The sequence below is a fragment of the Mus musculus genome, chromosome 2 (assembly GCF_000001635.26).
Source record: "Mus musculus strain C57BL/6J chromosome 2, GRCm38.p6 C57BL/6J".
Taxonomy (NCBI): Eukaryota; Metazoa; Chordata; class Mammalia; order Rodentia; family Muridae; genus Mus; species Mus musculus.
In genome coordinates, this window is record NC_000068.7 from 171,956,297 (window position 1) to 171,967,581 (window position 11,285).

An 11,285-nucleotide genomic window follows, 5' to 3' on the forward strand; every position below is an offset into this window, starting at 1 on the left:
CCTAGTAGTGCACAATGGCATAGCAATTTCCTCCTCCAAAAAACATTCTGTCTGAGCTGTTAAAACTGAGAAGGTAAACAACTTAAAGAGCCCAGGAAGTCTCTGAAACTTACCAGATTCACTAGGCCCCCTCTTTCCCCCAAAATGTACAAAGACTACTGAGAAATACTCTCCAGCAAGCTGGAAGAAGCTCAGACAAGCTGAACTTCCTAGAAGGGCCCCTCTCCAACATGTTGAGCTGCCTGCATGTTGTCCAGTAAGCACCAGGTTTCCAGCTTTTGTGAGGTTTCATCCATGCAATGGTGAGCTTTGGTGATGTAGCTATCTCTAAGCCATCTCTGTTCCTAGAAGTCACCCCCCCCCTTCCCCATGCTCGCATAAATAACCCAAGCAGAGCTCAGTATCAGCAAGCTAGACTATGTGGTAAACTTATGTGATCTGCCGAGGGGTCCCTATCTGGATGCATAGACATTTGTTGACACAACACTCACAATAAATCAGTAATGCAGAGTACTGATTTCAGGTGATGAGGGAAGGAAAGGCAGCTGGATGACGGAGAGACAAAGGAAATCACAAGTTAATACACTTTTGTGCTCCAATTCTCTTTTGCCCAAATTTTGAAACATTCAAAACAAATAAACTGTCCAGAAACAGTCACATGGAGGCTTGTCTAGAAGACCTGTTTCTGGATGGCGCATGCACAGGTCAGGGCCCTAGCTGGCCCTCGGGGCCCTCAGGAAGACAGGTAACTTTGAGGCCTGCAGCTTCTGCGCATGAGCGCCAGGCATCAAACGTGTTCTTCTCTTGCCCGGCAACCTAATCCTGGAATTTAGCCTCTTGTTTGCTTTCGGTCAAAACAGAAGCTAGACAGAGAGTATTTAGATCCTTATGGGGACTTTTTGATGTAAATTTCTAAGGCACTAGAGTAATATTTTATTAATATATTTTTTCTCGATGTGAAAACTCATGGAGTTTCACAGCTTCAAGGCATTAAAAGAACAACCATTTTATTAGGCCTTGTCATTACTTGGGTAAGGGAAGCTCTGGAGGGGAAACAAAGAAGTCAGAAAAGATGAAGCTGATTTTGTTCTAATCAGTCCTGTGCACTGATGGGGCCCTGTGTGTGTGTGAACGCATTCATGGAGAAAGACAGGTGGGTATTTCTGACTGTATGAAATAGAGAGAGAGCAAGCAGTTAACAACACCGCCTTTGCAGACAGACAGACAGACAGAGAGGGAGACTGGGAGTGATCACCAGGTAGCTCGTTAGTTCTTCCACTTAAGAGTTAAGAAGATTCCTGCCAAGGAAGCAGGATGGTGCCTTGCTCAGCCATCATCAGGGGGGCTTCCTTCTGCAGTAGATGGGAACAAATACAGAGACCCACAGCCAGGCATTACACATACAGAGAGAGAGAGAGAGAGACAGAGATACAGACAGAGACACAGACAGAGAGAGACAGAGAGGGACAGAGAGGGACAGAGAGAGACAGAGAGAGACCAACAGAGAGAGAGACAGAGACAGACCTCGGAACACACAGCTACAACTGGGAGGTCTCCGTCAAATCCTTCCCTCCGAGCTCAGGGAACCCCATAGAAGAGGAGGCAGAACATGTGTAAGAGCCCGAGGGGATGGAGGCCACCAGGAGAGCAAAGTCCTCTGAATCATCTGAGCAAAGCTCCTAGGAACTCACAGAGACTGAGGCAGGACAGAGCCTACACAGGTCTGCACCAGGTCCTCTGTATACACACATACTATGGTTTTCAGGTGAGTTGTTTTTAGGGGCTCCTGGGTGTGTGAATGAGTGGGTCTATGATTCTTGTGCCTTCTCTTTGAGCTATTTTCCTTCTGTTTGTTTGCCTTGCCCCACTTTGTTATGATGGTTTTGTTTTATCTTATTAGATTTTATTTTGTTATAGAAAATACTTAACCCCATTTCAGGAACCATCCAGGAGAGGTGAGGGCTAGCGGGTGACTTTCCTGGAGGTGGCCCACTTACTGTTTTTGCATAGCTTATGATGAGTGAGCTCTGAGAGGCAAGATCACAAGAGACTTCATCTCAGGATTGCTTCTTAAAAGCTGATACGCCTTTTCTGTCACCATTGCCTAATGATTCCTGGGCATTGGCCCACCCTGTTGGGCAGACTTCCTGCAGATCAACATAAAGATGAACTTTCATGAACTAGTGCTGTTTAGATGAATTAGCGATTTTATACAATTTCTGGTTTGATTCAAATAACTTTAGGAAGAAAGTTTTAAGAGATGGTTTCAGTTGTTTTGCTAGAAAGATGTAATAAAGTTAGAATCAAGAATAGAATGTGCCCAGTCCTCATAAAGGCAACATAATGAAAAATACAATGAGTTTTCATAAATTACACTAGAAAGCGATGGGCTTGGGAAAAATTTATGTTCAAAGGAAAACATTCGTTCTAGGTCAGATCTGAGGATGAAGCCACAGGTGTGCACTATGATAAAGCCAGGCCATGTGAAACTGTGGCTTTGAACTTATAATGAGCTTATGGAATGAAACACTGCTTTGAACTTAATATCAATATCATTCTGTGACTCCCCTTTTGTGTAACATTTTATCTACGAGGGAATTTTCTAAAGAACTTTTGTCTAAGAAGGTATAAAAAGGCCACAGAGAAAGAAGAAAGTGGTGGCTTAGGGGGCTCTGCCCCATCCGCCCAGATGTATACATGTATATATGTCTGTTTTGTCTATACATATGTGTCTAGGTATATATGTATATATGTATGTAAGTATGTAAGTATGCATGAGCACTTGTGGCTTGATGTTACAGGTGATCAGCCCTGACCAGAATGTGTGTGTGTGTGTGTGTGTGTGTGTGTGTGTGTGTGTGTGAGAGAGAGAGAGAGAGAGAGAGAGAGAGAGAGAGATTCTATGCATGTCTGTGCATACTGCCTATCTTCCTGGTTCTTAAAAAGTTAACAAGTCCTAGTCTCTTGCCTGGTCATCTGGTCATCAAGAGCTCCTTGACCCAGAGAGAAAAGAGCCCTAACAATTAAGCTTGCTTTCTTTCTTTCTTCCTTTCTTTCTTTCTTTCTTTCTTTCTTTCTTTCTTTCTTTCTTTCTTTCTTTCTCTTTTCTAACTCCCTGATGGGAACACAAAGAGTTTCTTACCAGAAGCCGAAGGCATTTGGCCTTAGCATAGCAAAGAGAGAAGAGCTGCCAAAGATAAATAAGCTTTGGTTTCACCGCTGACTCCATAGCCCATCGCTACCTTCCCTCGGGATCCTTTCATGCCAGGCTGGACTGTGCAATCCCCCTCCTACAAATGAGAGGAAGAAGATAGGGGTCAGAGAGATGGCTCAGTGGTTGTGAGGCATCCTACTATTCTTCCAGAAGAGTCCTGTTCAGTTCCCAGCAGCCACGTAGGAAAGCTCACAACGACCTTAACTCCAGCTGAGAGTCATCCAATGCCTCTGGCCTCCTTGGGCCGTCTTCTCTCACATGCACCCATGTGCACATTCATAGACATGATGATGATGAAGATGAAGATCTTAAGTGGAGCTAAGGAAAAGAAAAGCTTACAAAGAAAGGTTCCAGGATTTGCTCAAAGGCATTCAATACATAAGTGGCAGACAGATTTTTTTTACACACATCCGTGTGAACAAGCATATGGACCCCATCCTCAAAGACCTAGAATGAATGTCTCAAACCCACTTTTGTAGTAAATGCTGCCAGCTGCGTTTGTAAAACACCAGGGGTGAGAGCCACGTCCCATCATAACATCTGATTCATTTTAAAAACATGTCTCTCATCCTGGTTTTCATTTTTATTCATTCATTCACTCAATAAAAAGATGTGTAGGCGAGAGGTCATGTAGTTCCACAGACAACTCTAGTCTCAGCAAAGCTGGGCAGTAACACCTAGGACTGGTTGATTAAGACAAGATACTTGGGCTTCCTTTTGCTGGTTGATTAAGACAAGACACTTGGGCTTCCTTTTGCTGGTTGATTAAGACAAGACACTTGGGCTTCCTTTTCCTAGCATAATCCTGGATGGCCCAGATTCCATATATTTCTCTTCTATATGAGTTGCCATGATGCTCTCTTATTTAGCAAATTGGAAAAAATAATCCCAATACTGTTGATTTAACCAAATACCTGGTAAGAGGTAACTTAGGGAAGAAAACATTTACTTTGGCTGACAGCTGGAGGGTCACGGAGGGATAACATATTGACAGGCACAGAAGGCAGGAGTGGGAGGCTGGCTGGTCACTCTCCATCTTTGCTCTCCGAATAGCGAACAGAAAGTGGGTTCTGGCTATACAGCTCAAAGTCCACCTCTGGTGATCCATTTTCTCCAGTGGGGCGCCACCTCTTTTTTTATTGTTATTGATTATTTTATTTATTTACATTTCAAATGTTATCCCAGTTTCCACCTCTTAAAGGTTCACAGTCCTTTCCTAAAAAGCACAACCATCTTAGAACCAAGTGTCCCAACCTATGGGGGACACTTCACATTCAGATGGCAAGACTCCCAATCAGACTGTCCTCATCTCCCACCAATCAGGGACCCAGGAGCACAATGGACCAATAATACTTCCGTGTTGGAGCACTGTAATCCAAGCTTCTGCCCGAGGTAAGAACGTGGGCCAATCAGAAATGCCCTCATTTGCATAGCTCTCATTTGCATAGCCTTCATCTGCATGGCGGAGACTGAAACTCTATAATTTGGGCTAACATCCCAGGTCAGAAACGCCAACCAGTCTGGACCACTTCCATTCATGTGATGGGAGTGACATGCTAGGACACCCAAGGAGTCTCCAAATGAAGACCCCCACGGCCCACTGCCTCAGACTACTGTTACTCTGTGCTGCTAACCAGCAACCCCTTGCAGTGTGCTAAACAGACTCTACGTTCCGTAGCACAGCTCAAAGGCTGAAATCTTTCACTGTCTGCCAGTCCTCTTCCCACAGAGCATAAGCTGGCATGAGAAGCTGGTCTCAAATAGGAGTCAGCCCATAGTCAGCTCACACCCAAACCTGTATCCGTCCCATCACTCATAGGACCTCGTAAGTGACTAAGGACCAGGATAGTGCACTGTGGAGTAAAAAAATACACCCTCCACTTTTAAACCCCCTCCTCCACAAACACAGAAAGAAGCAAGCATAAAGCCACCGTGACATTTATCCCCCCAAATGTCTCATCTCCAGTGTAAGAGGATTAAGGTGAAGTAGTAGAAAAGGAGGCTGGGGGCTGAGGGAGATGTAAGAGATATGAAGGCCAATATAATTCAGAATGAAACTGATTTAAATTTTTGCTAAGATTTTTACAGCTGCATATTTCACCCTTACAGCCTACCTTTAGTCTTATTTACAGTTTTGATTAAATCTATACTTGGGGTATTTTCTGTAGTGTATAGAAATATAGTTTTATGTAAATATCTCTTAGAGCGATCTGTAAAAGTGTCTCTTATAATTGATATGATGTTTCAAAATACAGAGCCAGTGTTTCATGATCAGAAGCCCTTTCTGGGCTTAATGGTAGACAGCAATCCACACTTATATTTACTACTTTTTAATTATCTCATTATCTGTAGCCATGAGAAGCTCTGATTTACCCAGACAGGAGATCTGGGGAGTCATATATCTGCAGGCAGTGGATATCTTCCATTTATCTCTGTCTAAAACTTTTCTCCTCCTTTGAGTAATTGGAGAGAAAGAGAGAGAAAAATCTTAGCCCAACTCTCCTACCTCAAAGCTTCCATTTATCAGTCGGCTGTAGACGTCACTTGGCCATAAAATTGAAAAATGCAGCCCATGTCAGCACTTGCATATTTATACCCAGCACACTGAAAAATAAATGCATAAAATTCTAATACGTCAGGTGTTACGTTGTGAGATTTCACTGGGAGCCATTGCCATTAGAGAGGGGGGAGGGAGTAGCCAGAACCATTCTCCTATGGCTGTGCCTACTTTAGCCGTGTCTAACTAAAGATGGGGAGGTGAGTCCCCTAGTCATGAGAATACTGTATGTCGCCATCTGTCTTTCAAATCCACTGTCCCAGATGGCTCATACAGTTCAGGACAACCAAGCCTGAGTTGGGGACAGGAGCCATGCGCGGTGGAAAGGCAGAAGCTTGACAGGACAGAATAGTGTTATGTCATGTCTCCAGGGACACATGAACATCCCCAGTGATACGAGACCAACGGCGGCTGGTGCCAGTGGGAATAGCTACCGAGTTAAAGTCGTCTCCTCATTGATACATCCATAGCTCCTATGGCGAGTGCCGGTTCCTTAATAACTCTTCCCTTGGCGATCCAGAAAGGAACACGCTAGAATCCTAGCCTAGGCTCCCACAAGTCATCTTTGAACAAGAAATCAGCAGACCATCATGTCCCAGCCATCCATCCTATCCACCTCATGCCTGAAGTTCTTCCCCTCCTCTGTAGGGTTGATGGGGGGGGGGGGGTCACACAGCCCCACCTGGCTCCCCCAGAGTGAAATCTCAACTCAGCTTCTGCGGTTGATGAGTTAGGAGGCCTCGGAGTTCTCACCAACAAAACAGGAACAAACTGAATCCTCGGGCGCCTGCTCTCTGAGGGATCACATTTGGTTGGCTGGCTGCACGCATGCGCTCTTGAGAAACGTCGGTGTTTATTCCCTTTCTGTTTCCCGTGGGTCCTAATCTCAGTCGGAGAAACAGCAGAGATCACACAGGCCTCGACATCACTGAAGGTGGCAACCCCTTTCTTCTTTTAAAACTCAAAATGTGTTTGAAGTGTTTCAGGGTTCAGATGGGATGGCAGGACTTGGGTATAATCGATCTATGGGTTTGAATGAATAAACCCTACTTAATGCATCTCCAGGTGCTCTACCCAAACAGACTGCCGAGCCCCGGGGTTAGATGCCAACACCAGCCCAACATGCCAGAAAAAAACCCCAGTACTACCTGAGGTTCTCTGAAAAGCAGAGTCATCAGGCCAAATCTGAAGTGTCACAGCTGGCATGTAAAATGTCCTTCACAGGCTCTTATATCTAAAGGCTTGATCCCAAGCTGCTGGGCTTGTGGGAGATGGAGCCTCGCTAGAGGGACTGCGTCACTGAGGGTATATTAGACACTCACATGTACTAAGATCTGTGCAATAAGCTGCCATTCATTCCTGACACCACAGAGCCTCTTGCATCATGGTGGACTTCATCCCTCAAACACTGAGCCAAAATAAACCTCACCTCTGTCTTAGTCAGGGTTCCTATCGGTGAAATAAATACAATGACCAAGAGCAACTGGGGGAGGAGAGGATTACTTAAGCTCACAGGTTACCTTCCATCTTCCGGCAAAGTCAGGGAAGGAGTTCAAAGCAAGAACCTGGAGGCAGGAACTGAAGCAGAAGCCATGGAAGAGTGGTGTTTACTGGCTTGCTTCCCATGGGTTGCTCATCTTTCTTGCTCTCTAAGAGAATGAACGTCTACCTTCCTAGGGGTGGTACCACCCATAGTGGTCTGCTCCCTTGCCCAACAATCATTAAACAAGACAATGCCCCCACAGGCTTGACTATGGTCAGTTTGGTACAGGCATTTTCTCAATTGAGGTTCGTGTCTATCAGATTACTCTAGCTTGGATTGAGTTGACAAAAACAAACAAACAAACAAACAAAAAAAGCCAGGCCCAGTATCCCTCTCCTGCTGCCTGCTGGTGCAGATGTAGAACCCTGAGCTACTTCTTCAGCACCATGTCTGCCTGTATGATATCACACTTCGCATCATGATGAGATTGGACTAAACCTCAGAATGTGCTAGCCAGTCCCAAATAAATGCTTTTCTTTATAAGAGTTGCTGTGGCAATGACTTATCTTCATAGCAATAGAACACTGACCATGACAACAGTCATTGACACAAATCGATTCTTTTAATTTTAATTTTAAGTTTTGAGACGGTTTCTTTCCATGGCCAGGCACTTTTGTGAGCCTTCTCTGCACCAGATATGGGCTACTAATTCTGGATTCTTTACATGGGTTCTAGAGATCAGCCTCGGGTCTTCAGAATTTCACATCAAGTGTTTTACCTACCGGGTCATCTCCCCAGCCCCAAAGTAGATTTTCAGCATATTATTGAAGGGTCTGGCAATGTCTGCAGCAAGATTTGTCTGTATTCCCTAGAACTGTCTCAAGGAAAACAAGAGAGAAAGAAGTCAATTCCTAGGAAGAAAGCTAGCGAAGAGCGGCTGGCTTAGTCGGACTGCCTTGGCAAGGCTCGAAGTGTCTCCAGTATTGGGGATCCATTAAGTATCATCCAGATGACGGGGCTTCTTTCATTTCAAGTCAATCCGAAGTAAAAAAATATTTTTACACAAAGCATAGTAATTTATGCAGCAACCAGTCTATAATGAGCAGGTTCAATAACAGATAATTATATGGAAAGTACTTAAATGCTAACTATGTACTTTTAAAATGTTGCAAAAGTGGGTCCATAATTAAATTATAATTACAAGTAAAAAATCTACACAATGATTATTCCCTGAGAAGTTTTCAGAGTCTCATTTCCAGGCCCACAGACAGCTTCTCACACCCTGATTCGTTCCTTTGTCAGTGGCTCCACTCTGATCCATTCGTTTTGCATGATGGATTTTAAATTTAAAATTAACTAAAATTATCTTTCTAATTACTAATTATCATATACAATGATTTCAAATAAAGAGTTAGGTTGCTGTTAAAAAATGAGTTTGTGAGCATATAAGTTTGAAAGTTTGGAAGATGTACAATGTAAAGGGCATTGGATAATCATCGAATAGAAATTAAACTACACACAAAGGCAGAGAAAGGTCAAAATGAGTTATTAAGTATGCATATGGAGGAATGCAACAAGTACTGAGGTGATAAAGTCACAGAAATTTCTAGAACTCTGATCTGTTTATAATATATCTAGTTTCTGGGGATGCAACACATCTCAGCTGTATAAAAGAAAATGAGGTATTTATTGGTTCATAAACCTAAAGAAAATGTGTGTGTGTGTGTGTGTGTGTGTGTGTGTGTGTGTGTGTGTATGTGTATGTCTACCTTCGAGGGTGGTTCGATCCAGATCTGAAGTGGTATCACTGAGGTTTAAACCCTGCCCTACTGTTCTCTGAGATCCCTTTTTTCCTTTTTCTCACAGACTCTGACAGAACCTGTGTCCTCAAAGCTGAGGAAGCCCAGTGATTCATTCCAGCAATGGCTGGCTCGTAGATCTCTCAGATCAGAATCTCATTGGTTCAGCTAGAGTCTACATGTCCTTCTCTGCACCAATGTCTGTGGTAAACAGTCCCTCCTCTTCCAGCTTCTCCCATCCTGCTTCAACATGAGTACTCTCGTCATTTGTAACTTGTGTATTTCAAGTCTTTATTGGTGTATATCAACTACACATAAGTTTCATAATGATATTTTCAACAGTTTAATTCACCATGATCCATTTGCTTGCAAAATTCATGATGTCCTTCCTTTGAATAGCTTAGTAGTATTCTATTATGTAAATGAACCACATTTTCAGTGTCCATTTTTTGGTTGAGGGACATCTGGGTTGTTTTCAGCTTCTAGCTATTACAGATAAGGCTGCTATGAACATAGTGGAGCACGTGTCCTTGTGGTATGGTAGAACATCTTTTGGGTATATTCCCAGGAGTGGTATAGCTGGATCTTCAGGTAGAGCTATTTCAATTTTCGGTGGTTGTAGCAGTTTGCAATCCCACCAGCAATGGAGGCGTGTCCCTCTTTCTTCATATCCTTACAATCCCACCAGCAATGGAGGAGTGTCCCTCCTTCTCCACATTCTCGCCAGCGTGTGCTGTTGCTTGAGTTTTTTATCTTAGCCATTCTGATTGGTGTAAAGTGGAAGAAAATACAGTTTTGGGGGGTGATTCAGGGTTAACAGCAGGTACCTCTCATTGGCTTACACTGAGAGTTTGGGGGAAAACCTTATCTATCCTTAATAGATGGGTGCTCCATTAGTCCAAGGAGAAACTTGCAACTGGAAATGTTTTCATGTCTGGCTCTGGAATGGAAAGGGTGTAAATGTTCTTTTGGCCAAGAGAAGTGCAGCCATGTACAGTCAGTGGATAATGCCTGTGGCGGTGATGCTGTAAGTGGGCTAGCACTGTCCTACGGCCTGGTGACACAGTGGTGATTACAACACCACAGCCCCATTGGCTGCCCACGGTTTGTGTGACTCTAGTGTCAGCAAGCCACCTGAGTGCCAGCTTCACAACAGTGGACACTATGGAGCACGCACAGAGAAAGTGCAGCATTTATACACGACGGAGGAGTACCTGGCCACAAGGAAGAACAAGTTACATCATTTGCAGGAAAACAGAGTTGGAGATCATCATGTCCAGAGAAACAAGCCAGGCTCAGAAGATAAACACCGTGTTTTCTCTCATATGTGAAATTTAGATTTATAAAGGAAAGATGTGAAGGTACAAGGGGCCACTGCGTGAAAAGATGAAGGGGAGAGAGAAAGAGGGGGGAGGAAGGGGAGGGAAAAGAATCATTTGTGGATACCAGCAGAGCACATCATATCCTAGTGTGCCAATGGCATCATCAGAAACCCGTCATTTTGTATTATTAGCATAAGCTAATAAAAAGCTTGATGTTACATATACAACTATATGTAATTTATAACACTGAATATTGTGTGATACACACACAGACACACATGTGCACGCATGTTGTATGATTCAATGTCTTGCATTCTTACTATGTATTTGTCCTTCCACCATGCTGGTCATGGAGAACTCAGGTAGGCAGGCTTGCTAGCAGACATCTTCACTTACTGAGGCGTCTCCCCAGTCCCACTGTCATTATTTGGTGTGTACAGAATGGCTACTATGCCTGGCTGCCCACGCTTCTCTGGCAGAAGCCTCAGACATCTATCCCTTGGCTGCATGGAGAAGCCACATGCAGCGATTGACCGGTGAACTCCCAGGCATTGGGAAAGCACTCACAAGACCTGCACAAGCTCACACCAGACAAAGGAGTGGGGTGGGGTCTCAAAGTGTCCCCCCACCCACCCCCCAGCTGAGGAGAAATTGGTCACTGAGTGCTTCTGGGAAAGGAAGAAGTCAGTTTCCCTTAAAGGCATGGCCCCTGATAGGTCCAGCACAATCCAAGATAAGGTCACACATTCAAGAGTATTTGGACAGCTTTTGTTTTTGAAAATGAGCACACAGAGTTGGCAGGATAGGGAGGATCTTGGAGGAGTCCGTGGAAAATGAATATGATCAAAATACATTGTATGAAATTCTCAAAAAAAAAAAACTAATTAAAAAGAAACAGATTTGTCACAGT

At 43.9% G+C, this 11,285-nt stretch overlaps 2 long non-coding RNA genes across 2 annotated transcripts; one reads left to right on the forward strand and one right to left on the reverse strand.

The window, feature by feature from the left end:
• Nucleotides 1–582: 582 nt before the first annotated feature.
• Nucleotides 583–6,503, reverse strand: 1700028P15Rik (RIKEN cDNA 1700028P15 gene). Its single transcript, NR_040509.1, has 6 exons — nucleotides 6,454–6,503; nucleotides 6,206–6,334; nucleotides 5,721–5,818; nucleotides 3,143–3,290; nucleotides 1,998–2,147; nucleotides 583–863 (listed from the first exon to the last, which is right to left on the reverse strand). It is a non-coding gene; the product is annotated as an RIKEN cDNA 1700028P15 gene (long non-coding RNA).
• On the forward strand, nucleotides 5,866–9,326 carry Gm40005. The gene is made up of 2 exons (XR_867055.3): nucleotides 5,866–6,705; nucleotides 9,121–9,326. It is a non-coding gene; the product is annotated as a predicted gene, 40005 (long non-coding RNA).
• The last annotated feature ends 1,959 nt before the right edge of the window (nucleotides 9,327–11,285 follow it).